This window comes from Camelus dromedarius, unplaced genomic scaffold (assembly GCF_036321535.1).
Source record: "Camelus dromedarius isolate mCamDro1 unplaced genomic scaffold, mCamDro1.pat HAP1_SCAFFOLD_114, whole genome shotgun sequence".
Lineage (NCBI taxonomy): Eukaryota > Metazoa > Chordata > Mammalia > Artiodactyla > Camelidae > Camelus > Camelus dromedarius.
The window spans coordinates 4,292,491-4,314,159 of record NW_026989787.1 but is presented as its reverse complement, the minus strand read 5'-3'; positions in this window follow the sequence as shown (position 1 = coordinate 4,314,159).

Below are 21,669 nucleotides of genomic sequence, written 5' to 3'. Positions count from 1 at the left end.
CTATTGAATATTTTTGTTACATTAAAATTTCTGAAAAGAATACACTTCAAAGAAAAAACAAAGTTGCTGTAAGTTAACAAACCAGAAAGCACAGAGCAGAGATGCCATTTCCCTGTTTAACAGACCAGCACCAACCCAGTGCTGAGACCCCACTGCTCCCAGGACTGCCAGACGTCACCACCAGGAAGGGTGCACACACAGGAGAGCACACCACACAGGGACAGAACCGGAACACGCACAACTTGAAGCAGGATCCTGACAAGCTTTCCGGGAGCCAGTCTCACTATGACTTCTAGTAAATAGGAGTTTCTCACTTTTTAAAAAACTGCTTTACAGAGATATAATTCACCCACTCCCCCATTTTAGGCATACAACTCGATGGCTTTTAGGATGTTCACACTTCCTTCTTTGATGAAATAAAGTAACTAATTCAGGTTTCATCCTGTCAACCTGCTGTTTGGTCCAAGAGGTCCTGATAGGACTCAGATCTTGAGGACGCCGGTGGCCAGAGCCACTCTAGGCTGGTCAAGAAACCTGTCCTGAGAGCCTCGGGCTTCACCAACGATGCATTCCCATCAAGGACCCTATGAGAAAGTATCTATTTAACCACAGTGTGAAAGAGCCCAGGAAAAAGGAGGACACCTGATGCCCGATGTTTACTCACAGTTGTATATTCATATCCAGTACACCCCAGCATGTGGGACCAGAACATCCCCATCACCTACATGTCCTGGTCCTCTCAGGTGGGGAGGGGACAGGGGAGGGGAGGGGACGGTTGGGGAGGGGAGGGGTGGGGGATGGGGTGGGGAGGGTGTGTGACAGGAAGAGGGGTTGGGCACTTGGGAGGAGAAGGGGGTCACAGAAAGGATGAGGGCCAATCAAGCTCTTGAGGGGAGGAAGGAGGGTTCAGTCAGGTCAGGAGGTCAGCAGGTCAGGAAAACAAACAGCAGGCAAGCGGACTCTCAGGAGCAGCTGGAGGGGACCAGACGCCTCCCTCCAAGCCTACTCCTGTCTGAACGCTGCCTTAGCAACGCCCCATGCTTTATGTCCTCTCTCGACCAATCACCTGCCTTTGCCCCTGTGACCTCACAGTGGACATTCTGGGTGACGTCACTTTTACAATGTGCCCCGCCTAACTGATCCCCCACCACCAACTGCCATCTAACCCTGGGTCCTCTCTGCAAACTTTTCTGACCTTATGCTTTCTGGTCCTGCCCAACTGATGTCCCCTGCCCCCTACTTCTTGGGTGCTCCCTCCTCCTTTTCCAAATTCCCAGGATTTCCCTTGGGCAGTGGCTGAAAAACATATTAGGTAGACAATGACAGAACCAGGAGGAATTAAATATACAGGCAAGGTGGGAGGTCCTCTCTCCCCTTCGCTCAGCACTGCACACAAAATGCAGAGAGAATGTCCACAAGACGGAGATCTTAACAGCACACCATCTTAATCACATCGCCACACCCATGTGGCTGTCCTTATCTGTAGTACACTTGTAGGTGACACATTAATTTTAAGTATGAATGTCACATGCATAAAAATAAGCCCTATGGTTTTTGCCAAAAATATATAAAATTATAAAAATTAATTATTTATTGTCACACCCCCTACACTGCCCTTGGGTGATTCACTTACACACAGGTTCAAGGAGGCAGGAACTACCTGGGTGGGACAGAAGCAAAGTTGTGCTTTGGGGCAGTACTGGCTGTGAGGGGGCCTGAGAAAATCTTTTGGGGTGGTGGGAAGACTTGGTGTCTAGATATGGGGGGTGGTTGTGTTCACTCAATCAAGAAATACTGAGCACATGGGGCCTGCCAGTCTCAGGAGTCAGAGAGACCCTCCTGCCCTGTGGGGAGTTGACCCCGACTGCTCACAGGCCCAGTGGGTCTGCGTTTCCAACCACACTGCTGGGCCTTCCTGCTCCCACAGCCGGGCTTCAGGCACTGTGCTGGCTCCAGGATCCCCTGGCCTGGAGGGACTGAGTCCCATCCAGGGTGAGCAGGCTTCAGGGATCCTGGGTCTCCTCCTAATGTCAATCAGAATTCCTTCCAACCCTCAGGAATCGGGACACCCTGTAAATCACCAATTAGCATCAGGTCAAAGGTATTGAGGTCTCACACTAAGCAATAAACTGTGCCAACTGACCAAATTCAAAGTGCAGTGTTCCAACTACACAACATTCTCAATAACCCATTTTATGGATGAGAAGACAGAGGGGGTGTGAATCACCTAAGTGTCTCGGGGTGGTGAGTGCTGTAACTTTACCCTGAACTAAGATCTACCTTGGAAAGAGATTCCACCTGGAGCCCATCCTGTGACCTGCTCCCTGAGGTTCTGAGGAAGACCGTTGGCTTTTCCTTGGGAAATTCCTCTTGCAATGACATTAAGTCATGCATCAGTCAGGACAAACGGTGAGGATGTGTTCATTAGGGATCCTGACTCTTAACGGCAAGTCAACTTTGTCTCAGGAAATGGGTCTTCTATTACCATTAATTCGGGCACCAAGGTAAATAAGAGTAACAACATAAAATCCATCATACATATAAGTACTTTTAATTTAAAATATAAATAACTTTATGAACTATAAATGGATGCATTGCATTGGTCCATGACAAACAGGACATTATGTACATTCATTACAAAGAAGTGCTGTCATGGGTGGGGATGTGGTGACAAGAGCAGGGTCATTTTTAGCAGGGAAGGTTGTCCTACAGCTCTCAGTACAGGGTGGGTAAGTTCACAGTGCTTCTCCCCACGACCAAACTCTCACCACACACACACACACACACACACACACACACACACACAGGCAAATGTACATAGATCCTAAAATGACCATCTACCTTCTGATCAGAATAAAGATAAAGATATGTGCTCACATCACCTAACAACACACTGACCACACACACAGTTCCCATAATAACTTCTTAATACTTCAGTTCTATGAGCCTCTGAAGTTCCCCTCACTTGTGCTCACCATCATCTAACAGAAAGAAGTCATAAACAATTCTTCAAGTTTGATTCATTACAGTTCCTCTAAGAACTTATATTATTGCAAGTGTCAGAAGAATATAAAATTCAATTTCAGATGGAGTTTTTGGCTCAGTAGTTTTCATGGTTAAAAGTTTCCACTGACTACACAAAATTATTGGCTCTACTTTTCTCGTTCTGTGCTTCCTGTCCCAACTAAAATTTCCCTATACATCTCGTTATTTTGGATTTCAGTCAGTGGCCTGATAGTGCATTTTGTAGATAGTTTGATTGTTCCTACAGATCTCTATCTATTGATGAGCATTTTATTCTTTTAGTATTAAATAGAACAAATGACTTCCAGTCTACAGCTTTTCCTGTAACTGGAGAAACAATAAAGCTTATACCGACATCACTCACCACTACACTACCAGACTCACAGCTTGTCCTGACTGCACTCTGACCTCCTCTAGTCAGTGTCCAGAAAAATCAAGCCCACACACGTGTGGATGTGACTCTATAGGGCCAGCACGCCCACCTTCTCCATTTACTTACTCTCAGTCGTCACTACTTTCCTATATTTGACCTAGAAGTTGCCCTCCTCCTACCCCTACCCTGAGCATTTCAGAAGAGTAACCTAAAAACTAAACTCTTCATGGCACAAACTGTAATCACATTACTAGTAGCCATAAAGTTAGCCTATGAATGAATTTAAAAGGATTAGAATGAATGTATTATAATTACTTTAAAGAAAAACATTTTGACTAATAAAACTGTAATTAACTTCATAATTATCAAATGGCATTAGTCTATTTTACTATCCTTTTTGCATTTACAGTACCCTATATGGATACTAATATATAAATCACACTTAACATCCCCAATTACTATGCTTAGACGGCACAATATCATCATTTTTCATTACAGCCGCTGTCACCACGCTCAGCACCCATTCTACGTGAGCTGGCATAACTCCTGCCATCAGTGATCCCCGCCTGTGTGGCCACACCGGGACCGTCACTAACAGCTGTGGGATCCAGCGCCTGCGGTACTGATTGTGTCCAAAATCTTAACCTTCTTCAAGGCTAAAACTCATTATTCCAAGCATTATAGTAATACAATTAACACGATTACCAAAATTATATCCTCTGAATTAACACTAAACCTTATGGCCTAGTAACCAGCCTTATCAGCTTATTGCTCCTGAATCAACTGACACAGCCTCCACTTTTCACTAGCCTCCTTTCTGTTACTGCCTCCACTTGCATCAACAATGTCTCTTCTTCCACCAGCATACACAGCCAGCTGATTTCATCCATCCCAGCAATCATTAACCCCCAAAACTGTGTCATCACAAGTACCCTTACTACAAACATCCTTAGACTTTCACACTTCACAACTGACCACATTCTATAGTTTAATCAAAACAAAATTAGTCAAAACCCTAATTATTTACTACCCACTGAGAAAATCAGACAAGATGATTAAATTCAGGACTCTGTTTCTTACTGTATGTACTCCTTGGATCATTTTCACTTGTCACTGCATTAATTTTTACCCAGAATCTTGTAGGTTCCTTACATTTTATAATAATTCAACACTAAACCCAGGCAGCATCCATTTCTTAATCTGGTGTTTCCCTATGACTGGCATGAGTAAGAGAATTTAGAGTAAGCAGACTCCTTTAGGATCTGCTCCTTTGGTTCCCAAGGGCTTAACTGGAGTTTGCATTCCTGGACCCAGAGCACCTGCAGTCATGCTGCTCACACGAGGCAGCTGGGGCACATCACACATTATAATATTCAATCCCTTGGAAAACCAGATGGCATATCCTGTCCTTATACTATCTTTACAAAGAATGATCATAATGAGCCCCATCTGTCTGTGCCAGACAGATGTACAGCCACTCCCGCAGGGCTCCCCACCAGCCACAGACAGTAGGAGTTGTGGGCATCCGTGCTCAGACAGCATGATGTCACAGAGGTGCTCCAGCCCTGACAACAACCCACGCCTTATGTCCTGGTCTGAAGCACGTGTCAGACACCCAGGCACGGGGTTCAGCACCAGGACGAGCAGTCCCCTCAGCTGGAGTGAAAACCAGCGAGCTTGCTGGGGCGCTGTAAGATGTGGAGCCACTGCTCTTGAACAGCCTGTGCAGAGACCAGCTGACTCCCCGTCACGGCAGGGACACAGCAGGCTGAACACTGCCTGGGGCTCCAGCTGGCTGGCAGGGGTGGCTCAGGGGGACCCCCGGGCTCCCCCAGGCTCCTGCTCCCTCCCTCCGTGTTCTGGTGCTGCTCCCCACTCAGATGGAGGCCTCCACTGCCAGTGAGGGTGCACACCGTGGGAGAAAGTGGCGCTGGCGTGGGTGTGGCCCTGCCTCTGAGAAGGCGGCCGGCAGTCACGGCCAGCTAGTGTCCCCGCACACACTCTGCAGGGAACAGCACCAGCACCAGGGCAGGGCCTGCCATCACCAGAACTCACTTTCCTGTGCACGCCTGACAGGGTGGGTCCAGCTCAGTGGTGCAGCCCCAATTTCTCTGGCCCCAATCCACCCTCTAGCCAAGGTGTGCACACTGGGGAAAAAGTAAAACCAGTACAGAAGTGCTGCTGCAAGCCCTCAGGCCTCAGCCACATCCCAAAACAGAGACTGCCACCACACCCAGGAGAACCCCACTCCCACAGAGATCCTGCTCCAGCCCCACAGGACCCCGTGCCAACCCTGATAGGGCTGGAACAGTCACTGAGCAGAGGAGAAGCCTCTGCTTCAACCTGGAACTGGCTCCAGCCCCTCTGACTCCAGCCCTGCCACCCCCATTGCAGCGGCTGCCAGCACGTCCCGGGGGAAGAGGGCAGCCCAGGATCACTTCAGGTCCAGCTGTTCCCAACAAACCCACTGGGCACAGAAGACTGCACAGTAATGCTCTCACACAAGGACACCTTTCATTCTGGGGCAGGCAACTGTTTCACCTAATTTCACAGAAATAGAGAAAGTTAAAATGAGAAGACACAAGAACACATTTTAAATGAAAGAATTAAAAAATAACCATAATGAAAAGAAATAAATACTTTACCTAACAAAGAGTTCAAAGCAATAGCAACAAGAATGATAACTGAACTGGGAAAAAGAAGAGATGAGCACCGGGAGAACTGTCAAAAGAACTAGAAAATATAAAAAAGGCCAATCAGAGCAGAACTGCAAGTTGTACAGAAGATTAGGCAATGCAGATGATCCATTAGCAATCCGGAAGACAGAATGAAAAACACCCAATCAAAAAAGCAAGAAGAAAAGGCCTGCTACATGAGTTTAAAGCACTTCCGAGACAGCAGCAAGCATAGTAACACTCACATTACAGGAGTCCCTGCAGGGAGAGAGAAAAAGGCTGAGAAAACATTGGATAAAATTAAGGCTGAAAACTTCCCTAATCTGAAGAAAGAAACGAGTATCAAGGCATAGGAATCAGAGAGTCTCAAACAGGATCAGCTGAGACAGACTCACATCAAGACATACCATCATTCAAAAAGCAAAATTTAAAGACAATGATAGAATTCTAAAGGCAGCAAGAAAAAAGGAAAGTGTCACAGAAAAGGAAATCCCTCATGAGTCTATCAGCTGTCTTTACTGCACATATTTTTTAAATTTACATGTATGTACTGTTCATTGTCTCTAAGACTGTTTAGAGCTTTAGCTTTTTAAACTTATGTAGTTATTAAAGGAATAAAACCAAACACAATAAAAATTCAAAAAGATACACGCATCCCACTATAAACAGCAACACTATTTACAATTGCCAAGACATGAAAGCATCCCAAGTACATATCAACAGATGAATGGATAAAGGAGAGTCACCATATGTAGGTAATGGAATACAATTCACCCATAAGAGAGAAGTGTATTTTTCCTTTTTTGGCCTTCATTCATTTTTAACTTCAAAACCCAGAATTTTAGAACTGGCATAAACATTTCCATTGCATCATAACCAACAAAATACCTAGAAATAAACTTAACCAAGGAGGTTATGTGTATTCTGAAAACTGTAAAACACTGATGATTGAAATTGAGGATGATACAAAGAAATGGAAATATATCTTATGCTCTTGGGTTGGAAGCAACAACATTATCAAAATGGCCATCTAACCAAAGGAATCTACAGATCCAATGTAACACCTGTCAACACACATGGCATTATTCTTTTTCTTTTTTTTTTTTTAGCTTTTTTTATTGATTTATAATCATTTTACAATGTGTCAAATTCCAGTGTTCAGCACAATTTTTCGGTCATTCATCGACATATACACACTCATTGTCACATTTTTTTCTCTGTGAGTTATCATAACATTTTGTGTATATTTCCCTGTGCTATACAGTGTAATCTTGTTTATCTATTCTACAATTTTGAAATCCCAGGCTATCCCTTCCCACACTCCACCCCCCGTTAACCACAAGTCTGTATTCTCTGTCTCTGAGTCTATTTCTGTCCTTTATTTACTCTTTGTTTTTGTTTGTTTGTTTTTGTTTTTGTTTTTTAGATTCCACATATGAGCGATCTCATATGGTATTTTTCATTCCCTTTCTGGCTTACTTCACTTAGAATGACATTTTCCAGGAGCATCCATGTTGCTGCAAATGACATTATGTTGTTAGTTTTTATGGCTGAGTAGTATTCCATTGTATAAATATACCACCTCTTCTTTATCCAGTCACCTGTTGATGGACATTTAGGCTGTTTCCATGTTTTGGCTATTGTAAATAGTGCTGCTATGAACATTGGGGTGCAGGTGTCATCCTGAAGTAGATTTCCTTCTGGATACAAGCCCAGGAGTGGGATTCCTGGGTCATATGGTAAGTCTATTCCTAGTCTTTGATGAATTTCCACACTGTTTTCCATAGTGGCTGCACCAAACTGCATTCCCACCAGCAGTGTAGGAGGGTTCCCCTTTCTCCACAGCCTCTCCAGCATTTGTCATTTGTGGATTTTTGAATGACGGCCATTCTGACTGGTGTGAGGTGATACCTCATTGTAGTTTTGATTTGCATTTCTCTGATAATTAGTGATATTGAGCATTTTTTCATGTGCTTTTTGATCATTTGTATGTCTTCCTTGGAGAATTGCTTGTTTAGGTCTTCTGCCCATTTTTGGATTGGGTTGTTTATTTTTTTCTTATTGAGTCGTATGAGCTGTTTATATATTCTGAAGATCAAACCTTTGTCGGTTTCACTTGCAAAAATTTTCTCCCATTCCGTAGGTTTTCTTCTTGTTTTACTTCTGGTTTCCTTTGCTGTGCAGAAGCTTGTAAGTTTCATTAGGTCCCATTTGTTTATTCTTGCTTTTATTTCTTCTAGGAGAAAATTTTTGAAATGCATGTCAGATAATGTTTTGCCTATGTTTTCCTCTAGGAGGGTTATTGTATCTTGTCTTATGTTTAAGTCTTTAATCCATTTTGAGTTGATTTTTGTATATGGTGTAAGGGAGTGTTCTAGCTTCATTGTTTTACATGCTGCTGTCCAGTTTTCCCAACACCATTTGCTGAAGAGACTGTCTTTATTCCATTGTATATTCTTGCCTCCTTTCTCAAAGATGAGTTGACCAAAAGTTTGTGGGTTCATTTCTGGGCTATATGTCTGTTTTGGTACCAATACCATGCTGTCTTGACTGTAGCTCTATAGTACTGTCTGAAGTCTGGGAGAGTTATTCCTCCAGCCTCTTTCTTTCTCTTCAGTAATGCTTTGGCAATTCTAGGTCTTTGATGGTTCCATATAAATTTTATGATGATTTGTTCTAGTTCTGTGAAATATGTCCTGGGTTATTGGATAGGGATTGCATTAAATCTGTAGATTACCTTGGGCAGTTTGACCATTTTAACAATATTGATTCTTCCAATCCAAGAGCATGGAATATCTTTCCATTTTTTAAAGTCTTCTTTAATTTCCTTCATCAATGCTTTATAGTTTTCTGTGTATAATTCTTTCACCTCCTTGGATAGATTTATTCCCAGATATTTTATTACTTTGGGTGATATTTGAAAGGGGATTGTTTCTTTACTTTCTTCTTCTGTTGATTTATTGTTAGTGTAAAGAAATGCAACTGATTTTTGAACGTTAATTTTGTAACCTGCTACCTTGCTGAATTCTTCAATCAGCTCTAGTAGCTTTTGTGTGGACCTTTTAGGGTTTTCTATATATAGTAACATGTCATCAGCATATAATGACACTTTTACCTCTTCTTTTCCAATTTGGATCCCTTTTATTTCTTTCTCTTGCCTGACTGCTGTGGCTAGGAATTCCAGGACTATGTTGTATAGGAGTGGTGATAGTGGGCATCCTTGTCCCATATTTTAGTGGGAAGCTTTTGAGTTTTTCACCGTTGAGTACTATGCTGGCTGTAGGTTTGTCATATATAGCTTTTATTATGTTGAGATATGTTCCCTCTATACCCACTTTGGCGAGAGTTTTTATCATAAATGGGTGTTGAATTTTATCAAATGCTTTTTCTGCATCGATTGAGATGATCATGTGGTTTTTGTCCTTTCTCTTGTTGATGTGATGTATTACACTGATTGATTTGCGTATGTTGAACCAGCCTTGTGTCCCTGGGATGAACCCCACTTGGTCATGATGTATAATCTTTTTTATGTGTTGTTGGAATCTATTTGCTAGAATTTTGGTGAGGATTTTGGCGTCTATGTTCATCATCATCAGTGATATTGGCCTATAATACCCTTTTTTTGTAGTGTCTTTCCCTGGTTTTGGTATCAGGGTGATGGTGGCTTCATAGAATGAGTTTGGGAGTATTCCCTCCTTTTCAATCGTCTGGAAGAGTTTGAGAAGGACTGGTATGAGTTCTTCTTTGTATGTTTGGTAGAATTCCCCGGTGAAGCCGTCCGGTCCTGGACTTTTATTTGTAGGGAGGTTTTTAATTGCTATTTCTATTTCCTTTCTAGTGATCGGATTGTTCAAGTGTTCAGATTCTTCTTGATTCAGTTTTGGTGGACAGTATGTTTCCAGAAACTTGTCCATCTCCTCTAGGTTATCCAGTTTTGTTACATATAGTTTTTCATAATATTCTTGTTTGATATTCTGTATTTCTATTTTGTTAGTTGTAATTTCTCCATTTTCCTTTCTTATTTTGCTAATTTGTGCTCTCTCTTTTTTCTTCTTTGTGAGTTTGGGCAGAGGTTTGTTGATTTTATTTACTTTTTCAAAAAACCAGCTTTTGGTTTGGTTGATTTTTTCTATGGTCTTGTTAATCTCTATTGTATTTAATTCCCCTCTGATCTTTATTATTTCCTTCCTTCTGCTGCTTTTTGGGGCTTTTTGTTCTTCTTTTTCTAATTCATTCAGGTGGTGGCTTAAATTGTTTATTTGAGACTGTTCTTCTTTTTTGAGGAAGGCCTGTATCGCTATAAACTTCCCTCTTAGCACTGCCTTTGCTGTGTCCCATAGATTTTGAGTGGTTGTGATTTCATTATCATTTGTCTCAAGGTATTTTTCAATTTCAGCTTTGATTTCCTCATTGATCCATTGTTTTTTCAATAACATATTGTTTAATCTCCATGCTTTCCTTTTTTTCTCCTTTGTTTCTCTGTTGTTGATTTCCAGTTTCATGGCATTTTTGTCAGTAAAGATGCTTGAGATAATTTCTATCTTCTTAAAATTGTTGATGTTTCTTTTGTGCCCAAGTACATGATGAATCCTGGAAAATGTTCCATGTGCACTTGAAAAGAATGTATATCCTATTTTGGGGGGGTCTAATGCTCTGAAAATATCCACCAAATCTAGTTTTTCTATTGTAGTATTTAATTTCTCTTTTGCCTTGTTTATTTTCTTTCTGGAAGATCTGTCTAGTGATGTTAATGCAGTGTTAAAATCCCCAACTATGATTGTATTCCCATCAATATCCCCCTTTATCTCTGTTAGTAGTTCTTGTATGTACTTAGGTGCTTCTATATTGGGTGCATATATATTAACAAGTGTAATATCCTCATCTTGTATCATTCCTTTAATCATTATAAAATGTCCTTCTTTATCTTTATGGCCTTTGTTTTAAAGTCTATTTTGTCTGAAATCAGTACTGCAACACCTGCTTTTTTGGCTTTTCCATTTGCATGGAATATCTTTTCCTTCCTTTCACTCTCAATCTATATGTGTCCTTCTCCCTAAAGTGGGTCTCTTGTATGCAGCATATTGAAGTTTCTTGCTTTATTATCCAGTCTGCCACTTTATGTCTTTTGACTGGAGCATTTAGTCCATTAACATTTATAGTAATTATTGATAGATCTGTGTTTATTGCCATTTTGAACTTATCTTTGCAGTTGAATTGGTATATCCTCTTTGTTCCTTTCTTCTTCCTTTTGTTGTTTGCTAATTTTCCTTTGTATTATCATGCATTTTATTTAATTTTTGTGACTCCCTTGTAAATTTTTGGCTTGTGGTTACCCTTTTTTGTAAATCTATTAACCCATTACTATAACTGTATTTATTAAACTGATAGTAACATGATCTCAAACCCATCCTACTGTTAAAAAAAATTAAAAAAGAAAGAAAAAAATATTCGATATTTCCCTGCCTCCCTCTCCCACTCTCAGTGATTTGTATGTCTTCTTTTATAATTTCGTGTTTACTTTACTTGTAATTCATGAGTTATCACCTTTCCAGTTGTGAGTTTCTCATTTCTGCAGCATCCTGCTGCTTTTCTATTTAGAATAGCCCTTTCAATTTTTCTTTTAGCATGGGTTTAATATTGCTAAACTCCTGCAGTTTTTTTGTCTGTGAAACTATTTATTTCTCCTTCTATCCTAAAGGATAGCCTTGCTGGATAAAATATCCTAGGCTGCATTTTTTTTTTTTAATTCAGGGCTTTGAATATATCTTGCCACTTCCTTCTGGCCTGTAGTGTTTGTGTAGAGAAATCTGCTGAGAGCCGTATGGGGGTTCCCATGTAACTTACTCTTTGCTTTCCTCTTGCTGCCTTTAGAATCCTTTCTTTATCCTTGACTCTGGCCATCTTGATTATGATATGTCTTGGTGTGGGTCTATTTGGGTTCTTGCTGTTTGGGACCCTCTGAGCTTTCTGTACTTGGATATCTGATTCCTTCTTTAAGTTTGGGAAGTTTTCAGTCATGATTTCTTCAAAAACCTTTTCAATCCCCTTTGATCTTTCTTCCCCTTCTGGGACCACAATTATGCGAAGATTGGGATGCTTTATATTATCCCATAAGTCCCTTATGCTATTTTCAGTATTTTTTATTTGCTTCTCTTGTAGTTCTTCTGAATGGGTGCTTTCTATCACCCTGTCTTCTAGACCACTAATTCATTCCTCTGCATTATCTAGTTGACTTTGCACAGCTATTAGATCATTCCTCATCTCTGTCAATGAGTTTACCCATTCTACTTGGCTCTTCTTTATAGCTTCAATTTCATTTTTGACACATTTTATATCTCTAAACACTATCTCTTTTAATTCCTTCAGCAATTTGATCACTCCTTTTTAGAAATTTTGATCTAGTAGGCTATCAATGTCTATTTCATTGATCTTTCTTTCAGGGGATTTCTCTTGTTCTTTTAATTGGGAAACGTTTCTCTGCTTCATCTTGCTCATACCTCTCTGGCACTGTGGCTTATGGAGTATCAGTTGTCTATTATGGTCCTTAAGGTTTAATCTATCTAATGCCTATTTAGGAATAGATCTTAGGAAAAAAAGAAAAAAAATAAGAGAGAGAGAGAAAGAATTTTAAAAGAAGGGAGAAAGAGGGTTTGGAAACATTGTATAATGAATAATAGAAGAGCGAGTTGAAGCAGAGTATTAATCGGGTTGAGACGTCCTTTTAAAACCTTAAAAAAAGGGGGGGGGAGATGAATAGTTGTATTTGAAACCTCTGTCTAATCAATAACAGGACATCAAAACCCAAGAGAAATAGAAATGTATTAAGAAGTAAAAATTAAGAGAGTAATAGAAAATAGAACAGGTAAAAACAGATTTAAAAAAAGAAGAAGAAAAGGGGGGTTGTCAGTGTTCTCCTGGAATCTGTGTGCATTTAATATGAAGTCTTTCTGTCTTTGTCCTGTTTTGGAAGCTCAGCTTGCTGTTTTCAGAGGCCCTCCTTTGGCGCCCTCTTCTGTGCTGCTCCCAGCACCTGTCGGCAAGCAGATCACGCCTCCTCCTAACACTGGGTCAGGTGCAGCTCTCTGCTGTGGGCGGGCGGGTCGCTGCCCCTCCGGATGCCGCAGTCAGATGTTGCAGACTGGCCGGGTAGGAGGGTGGGTCGTGCCCACTCCCAGGACCTCGGTCAGGGGCTGTGTTCCTGCCCGAAAGGCGGGGGGCCGCTCTCACCCTACCTGCGCCTCAGCTGGTAGCTCCGCTGCTCTGTGTGGCTGCACGCTCCGCCCTGGTCGGCACTCCGCAGGTGGGCTTGGGGAGGACCGAGGGACAGCCCTGTCCCTGCTCCGAGCCAGAACCCAGCTCCTTGTTTGTCTTTGTGGAGCAAGTTCTCTGAGGGACCAGGATGAAAGGATCCTATCTGCCCCGGGCTGTATGTAGGCCAGTCTCAGTCTGGCCTTTGAGGCTGCTAAGCCCTTCGGTGCGGATGCAGGTTTCGCCCCCGCCCCCACCTGGGTGCTAAGCGCTGGAGGATATGGCGATATGGCGGCTGTGCCTGAGCCCCGCCTCTCTTCCCCCGAAAACTTTCCGCAGGTTTTCAGAGATGGGGGTATGCACCCTTCCCCCGAGAGCACATCAACCTTGCTGTTTTATGGAGGGCCCAGGTTGTTCTGCCCTGTGCACCCACAGCCACGGTGCACAGACCCTTGCGTTCCACCGGGGCTGCCTCTGTGCAGCCGCCCCCGTCCTCCGCCCGGCTTGTGCAGCCTGGCCCTGCCCGCCGCTGCCGGCCCGTCTCTGGCTGGGTGTCGGGGGGACGCTCTGTGCCCGTTTAACTTAGTTCTGTCAGTCAAGGGCTGCTCTGTACAGATCAGAGCCTCGGAGGCTCCCCCTCCGTCCACCTGGCCTCTCAGTTGGAGAGGGGAGACCCAGCGAGCGAGCGCCAGTCCTCCTTTGCCGCTCCATCCCCGCAGGACCCGTCCCGCACTGCTTTGCCTTTTGTTCTTTCTTTTTTCCTTTTCTCTTACCAGATTTTTGGCGTCTTTATCTTTTGAAGAGGGCAATGTTCTGTCGGAGTTCCGCAGGTTCTCTGGTTGGCTGGGTGGGTCCATAGATGTAGGTCTTGTTGTATCTGTGGGAGAGGGTGAGCCACGAGCGTCCCTGTACTCCGCCATCTTCTCCGTCCTCCATCTCTTATTTTATAATTTAAGTGAAATCTAACATTTACTCCTGTTTAATGAAGAATTTGGTAGGTCTTTGGTCCCAGTTCCTGGATGGCAACCCCTAAAGCCTTGAAATTTCCCAAGAGAGGAGTGTCTTTTCTATTCATGGTGGACCCTTGGATGGCTTGTGTTCATGAGATGACTCAGGATTGGGACTGGCCAGCCAGAGACACCAACCATGTAATTAGAGGAGTGGCGTTTTGAGCTTTGTGACAAATGAGTGACCACCAGGAGAGGAATGAGCTCAATGGTTAGGGCTAAGGAAAGGTTTGAGTTACAGTTAGGGTTTGGGTTAGCCATGTCGGTAGTGACCCAATAAATCATGTCTTTGTAATAAAGCCTCCAGAAAAGACTTGGGGCAATAAAGCTCAGAGCTCCTGTGAGCTTCCTGGTTGGTAACACTCTTGGAGGACTGTCACACTCAGATGCCATGAGGGCAACCCTGAGCCCTTCCCACTGGAGTGCTCTCTACAACAGCTCACCTGATGAGATCTAAGGGCTGCTTCTTGTCTATGCTTTGAGGAGGAGCCCATTCCATGTACAGAAGGCCCGGTTTGCTGGGGCAGCTGAGGTCCTCTGATGGAGGCTGAAGTTGCACTGGGAAGCAGAAGCAAACAGGTGAGCATCACTGTCACCACGTTTTCACATGTTCTGTTGTTAAAATGTGGTGCTAACACTTCGTGGTCGTTTGTAAATAAGGGGTCCTCACTTGCCAGGAGGGATGGAGGCACCATATACTTTTTCATAATTCTCACCCAGTATTAATACTAACCCCTTGAGGGTCATTTGCAATGGTGGGTGGAAAGGAACGCTTGGATGTTACAGTCCTGGGACCACCGTGGGTACCTGGTGAGAGCCTTGCAGATGCTTAATGTCCTACAAGCGGGCCAGTCTTCAAAAGCCAAAAAACTAGGCCACCCAAGTGCCCAAACTGCTGCAGTGGAGGGACACCTGACGGTGCAGCCCCCTCCTTGGACCCCCAGAGGAACCTGGACTCTGGCTGGTTAGGGGCAGGGTCAATTCTATAACCCAGGCTTTTTTGTCCCCACAATTCAGTAGATATTCGGTGACAGCACATGGAATATAAACAACAAAGAAACTTGACATGATGTTATATTTTTAGCTTACTCAAGAAACAAAATTTAAATCCAGTCATTCTCTTCCCACCTGACCTACGTTCCTTTCTCCTGTACTAGAACCAGATTATTACCCATCCAGCCTTAGCATGGGTCCTGACTCCACTTACCTCCCTCCCAAACACCACATGAGATGATTCCTGAGCCTGGATGTGGGACCAGCAAGTACAAGAGGCTTTAGTGGAAAAGAACTGGCTGTGCACAGACGCCAACTAAACACTGTAGGATCCTGGTGTCCCACATTAGTAATCATGACAGCTGTTTGCAAGTGTCCCCAAAGTTCATTTAAGACTCTCACTGCTAATTTTGCTGGGACATAAATATAAAACATGTGGACGGCTGGGCTGGACTGCTATGCTGGGTCTCTGATCCAGGAAGCTCAGTGTCTGCTCCCTGTACCCAGCTCCCTGTTCTGTTCATGCATGCGCATCAAGCAGATGTTTAGTGTCCACTTTAATATCTTAAACAGTGCATTTCAGTATTGTTTTCATCCACAAATACGTGTACCACAAAGTAGTAACGATCAATCTCAGTCTTTGCTTTCTTTGGTCTTAGAGAGTCAGATAAGTGGATAGCAAAGATAACAAAGTCATAGAGCACTATAATACAGTATTTCCATTATTTCAAAGACAGGATTTATTTAAAGAGCTTAGATATAACATCCTTGCATTTATGGCATCATTAAGCGTCTGAAGCTGTTACATTTTAAAAACTTCATTTCATGCGAGATGTTATCCGTTAGAGAATTGCTCCTGAATTTGAGGGGTTGCTGTCATCTCAGACCGAGTCCCTAAAAAATGTCAACACTCTGCAGTATTGCCATCATGACAAGAACCCAGACAGATGAAATTTGGAAAGCCCTGTGGCTTCCTAGTGCACAGACAGAAAATGGTATTTAAGAGGGAAAAGCCTGAATTACAGAAAATGATAAATGAAATGTTCTAAAATGCATTTCCCTTACAAAGAACTAATACTTATTTGGTTGATAATAACATCTGTCAATAATTATGAAAAGAGCTGACAGATGCATAGTATTTACTATTAGCCAGGGCTGTTCTAACATTGACACAGATTCATTAATCCCCATAGCAACTCTACGAGGTGGGTACTATTATTATCCCCATTTTATTGATGAGGAACTTGATAAACACAGTGGCTAAATGACTTTTACAAGGTCGACAGCGAGAAACCAGCACAGGTGTTCCAGCCTGACTCTGCGCTCTTGGCCACTTCTCTTTTATTTATTTATTTATTTTTTTGTGGTGGGGAGATAATAAGGTAATTATGGTGGGGGGAGGGGAGGTAATTAGGGTTATTGGTTTATTTTAGAGGAGGTGTTGGGGGCTGAACCCAGGACTTTATGTGTGCTAAGCATGCACACCATCACTTGAGCTGTACCCTCCCCTCTCGAGTCTATGCTCTTAGCTGCTAATCCGCACTGCCCCACATGGTAACTCTGGGGGAACTACACTTCATCCATTCACTTATTAAACTCAGCCTTCCCGGTGCCTGGGATTTAGCAGTGAACAAAACAACATGGTTCTTGCCCTAAGTGAGCGTCTCGCCTCCTGACATATTGTCTTCATTTTACCCAGGAAGAAACAAGGTCAAGAATATTAGCCTTTTCCTGTTAACACCGGAGGATACATGACGTGCTTTATTTCATTTCTGCCATTTGACTTACACCATGGGGAGGGAAAGCTGCCTTGCAGATCCCAGAGCTCACAAGCCTGTTAATCCCGAATTTTTTTTTAACACTATCCCTTAGTTGATACTTGATCTGAGAAAGGATGAAGTAAACCTAAAAAGATTCTAAGAGAGTGTGTGGTTTATACAGGGTAACTAACCAGCCACTGTTTATTATCCTAACAGGAATCTCTAGGCATATTTCTTTTCTTTCTCTTTTTTTCTTTTTATGGGCAGCTTTTAAAAACCTAACCAAACCAACCAAACCAAATCACTGATAATTCAACAACAGGCTGTAAATCACCCCCAAGACAGCTGCTAAACTCGATTTAGACTTGCAATGCAGCTTCTGGTGGCTGGATTGAAGAATGTATCTCTATCCTGAATATAAAAGTCATTCATGCAGCTCTTCTCAAATAGGGAAATGAAAAACTCTTGCTCCAGCTTGATGATACTTTCATCCACTTGGGGGACTTTCAGATTACAGCTGAAATTATCAAAGGCTGAGGACCGGGTTTTCAGATCATTGGGCTTCAGAGGCAATTTTATGTGCAGTATCTCAACATATGTACAGAGCACCTCCCACAGGGTGTGTACTTTTGCAAATACAAGCTTGTCATCCAAAACCTATATTGGGAGAATGAAAACACAAACCAGGAAACTAACTATTTTCACATTTTTAGTGCACAAGTTTTTCTTACGTTGCCTGTAGTTAAAGCACTTGTGCAAACACACACACATATGACACTGGTAAAAGTGAAGATATAATAAAAGTAGATTTGCAAACCATCATACATATTTGCCTTAAAGATAATTTCTTTGTTGAAATTACTGAAAAGTTATTTAAAATCCTTGCAGTTCATTCATAAAATAACCAATGTTTTAGATGAAGAAAAGCAAACTTCTTAATTTTTAGTCCAAATTAGTAACTAAAAATAGAAACACCAAAATATTCTTTGCAGTGGTATTGTAATGACAATTTTTTAAATTTCTGAAACCTAGGACTAACTACATATCTGTTCAATATAGTGTTAAATGGCCATTAAAAGGGATTTAAAAGAATTATATTTATTGATATGGAATATATAATAAAAGGAAAAAGCAAAAAAATATGAAATAATAATTTTCCTTCTTGGAAGGGAAAAATATCTACATTTGAATAAAAAAAGTTTAGAAGGATTTTAAGATTCTTAATGTATAATTAAGGTACAGATGATTTTTAATTCCACTGTTCTTTCATTTTCAATTTCTGGGGGTAAATTTTTATAATAAAAAAATCTTTAAAAAGGTTCTTGCATAATTAATAGATATATTTATGACTACATTCTCTGGCTATTAGAAAAGATCTCCTAGCTTTGGATCTGAAACATACATTCCATAATGCAGATTCTGACTGACTCGCCTCCCAGCCCACAGCAAAGGCACGGCTAGTGTGACATGTTTCAAATACCATTCCAGGTAACATGCATGCTCCCAACCAATGGCTGCAAAGGGACTGACACTGATCTGGTTGCTCCCAGCTGCAGACCATCATAGATGAGGTTGGATTCATAGGCTTATGTTTTCTCTGTCAAAAGAAACCAGAAAATGTTAGGCTTTTACTTTCACCAAGGGAACAAGAAGTTGTTTGAATTTTTTATGCAAAAATGACAACAAACCAATTTGAACCTGATGAAAAGACATTTGCTCAAAACAGCACAGTAGCAATGAAGGTGCTCTGGCAGGCAGAGATTTGTTGGATTCCTGTGAGTGCTGGACTCCCACATGGAATTCCCTTGGCACTCCAGAAGGCCTGTGGTTGTCCCCATGTGTTTGTGGCCATATGTGGAGCACAAAACTCTCTGGCTTTGCCACAATTTCAAAGCCTTTTTTGGCTTTTGAAAAGTTTTGGACTCAAATGGAGTTTTCTTGAGTCCACTCACTGATGTCATTCACCAGAGTTATAGTCCAGATCTGATATTCTAGACTTTTAAAATCTTGCAGACATTCAAATGGTTCACGTTTGGATGTGTATTTACCTCTGCAGGCCTGGACCAAATTCGATAAAGCCACCCGGACAAGTTAAGCAAAATGTAAAGAAATTTTTCTCTCTGCAAGTCTGAAATGTCTGTGAAGCTATAAAAACTTCTGCATCTACAAAAATAGAGAACCAACTCGTCAGTAACATATCTATCCATAATGCATGGCCATTTAAAAAAAATACTGTATTAACTGCTATTAAATTCTATCTGGCTTTTGCCAAATTGTGTCCTAAACTGTAAGGAAAGTATATAAATGTAGAGAATTTTTGACCTTTTAAGAGAAAAAGGAACCCTCCTACTCAGTTGGTGGGAATGTAAATTGGTGCAGCCACTATGGAGGACAGTATAGAGGTTCCTTAAAAAACTAAAAATAGATTTCCATGTCATCCAGCAATCCCATTCATGGGTATATGTCTGGAGAAGAATATAATTCAAAAAGACACATGCACCCCAATGTTCACAGCAGCACTATTTACAATAACCAAGACACTGAAACAACCCAAATGTTCACTGACAGATGACTGGATAATGAAGGTGTGGTATATTATATAAATATGTATATATACATATATATAAACACACATATATACACACGCACACACACACACAATGGAATACTGCTCACCCATAAAAGATAAAATAATGCCATTTGCAATAACATGGATGGACCTACAGGATATTATGCTAAGTGAAATAAGTCAGAGAAAGAAAAACAATTATTCTATGTATTAACTTATATGTATATCTAAAAAATAAAACAAATTAATGACTATAATAAAACAGAAATATACTCACAGGTACACAGAACAGACTGGTGGTTACCAATGGGGAGAAGGATGAGAGGGGAGGCAGGAAAGGAGTAGGGGATTGAGAGGTAAAAATTACTACGTATATAATGGATAGGTTACAGGGCTGCATCATGCAGCACAGGGAAATATAGCCATTATTTTATGGTGACTTTAAATGGAATATAATCTATAAAAATGTTGAGCCTCTGTGTTGTACACCTGAAAATACTAGGATGTAAATCAACTACTCAATTACAAAATTTTTAATCAAAGTTTTCTTTTCATATTATTTGCAATAATTTACAAGTCAGCACTGTCAATAGAAACATAGCACAAATCACAATTTCCAATAATCCCATTTGGAAAATAAAAAAGAACAAGTGAAATTAATTCCAGTAATAATTATATTTATCTCAAAATATCCAATATACTATCATTTAAAAAGTGTGATAAACACTTTTAAAACTTATTAAAATATTTTACATTATTTTTGTTGTATGAAGTCTTGAAAATCTATTACGTATTTTGCACTTATAAAACATCTCAATTCACAATAGCCACATGTGGTCGGTGGCTACCATACTAGACAGAGCAGATTACACCATTTCCACTTCTGATAAATTACCTGCTCTTACTTATTTAAAAAACTTGCAGAAAAGGCTTTAGATATTCCCTATATCAAACAAAGCAACCTTGACGGGTGTGGAGTATCTTCATTATAAGGTGAAAAATAAAGGTAAGAGAGCCATGGTTACATGTATGTTAATTTAACAATAACTTCTTAATTCATTCAGGACTTTACAATCTTTCTTCATATGCCAAGGATTCACTGTCAGTGTGCAATATTTTTCACTATTATCATCTTTGGACTTGAGAGGATTCTGATGACCCTGCTTTGTGCTTCTGTACATAAAAGAAAATAACAAAACAGAGAAAAAGACCTTATTAAAGATAATTTAGGGGGGAGGGTATAGCTCAAGTGAAAGATCATATTCTTAGCATACACGAGGGCCTGGGTTCAATCCCCAGTACTTCTTCTAAAAATAAAATGAATAAATAAAAATCTAATTACCACCCCCCTGCAAAAAATTAATTAACTAATTTTAATTAAAAGTTTAAAAATGATAATTTAGTGCAGGCTTATCAGGCTACAAAAGCTACAATGAATGCCCGTCCCCCCATTAATTTTGAAGAAATCTCACAGTATTTCCCAACATAAAGGCTAAAATATAATTCAGAACACTTTCTGATGGTCAGCATGATTTTAACAGAAAAGTAGATAATTACCTCCCTGCTGTCAAAGCTCTGTCAGAGATGGGCACAGAAAATTTAGTAAAAATGATTTTGCAACTACCTTTGAAAGAAATGCTGAGAAATGATCTTTTCTGTTGGATATTAGCCTGCTTTTACATTCTGCAGTAAGCATACGTGTTTACAAACCAGGCAGGAACTAGATCATATTTTACACATAAATTAGAAAATGATTTGAATTTTGCTGTCTACCTGCAAGGCTATCTTTTAGGTAATAACATAAGCTGGCCACTATACTAAATTTTGTTTCCCTGTTTTCTTAATCCTCACAACTCTGTAAGCTGCTATTATTACCCCCATATAACAGATAAAGAGCTTGGGGCAGAAAATAATTTGGGTAACTTGGTAAATGGTGGAGCTGGGTAAGACTGCAGCCAGTGTGACACTCAAGTCCATTCTTCTCACCAATGTCTGATACTGCTACCTACATTCAGCAATG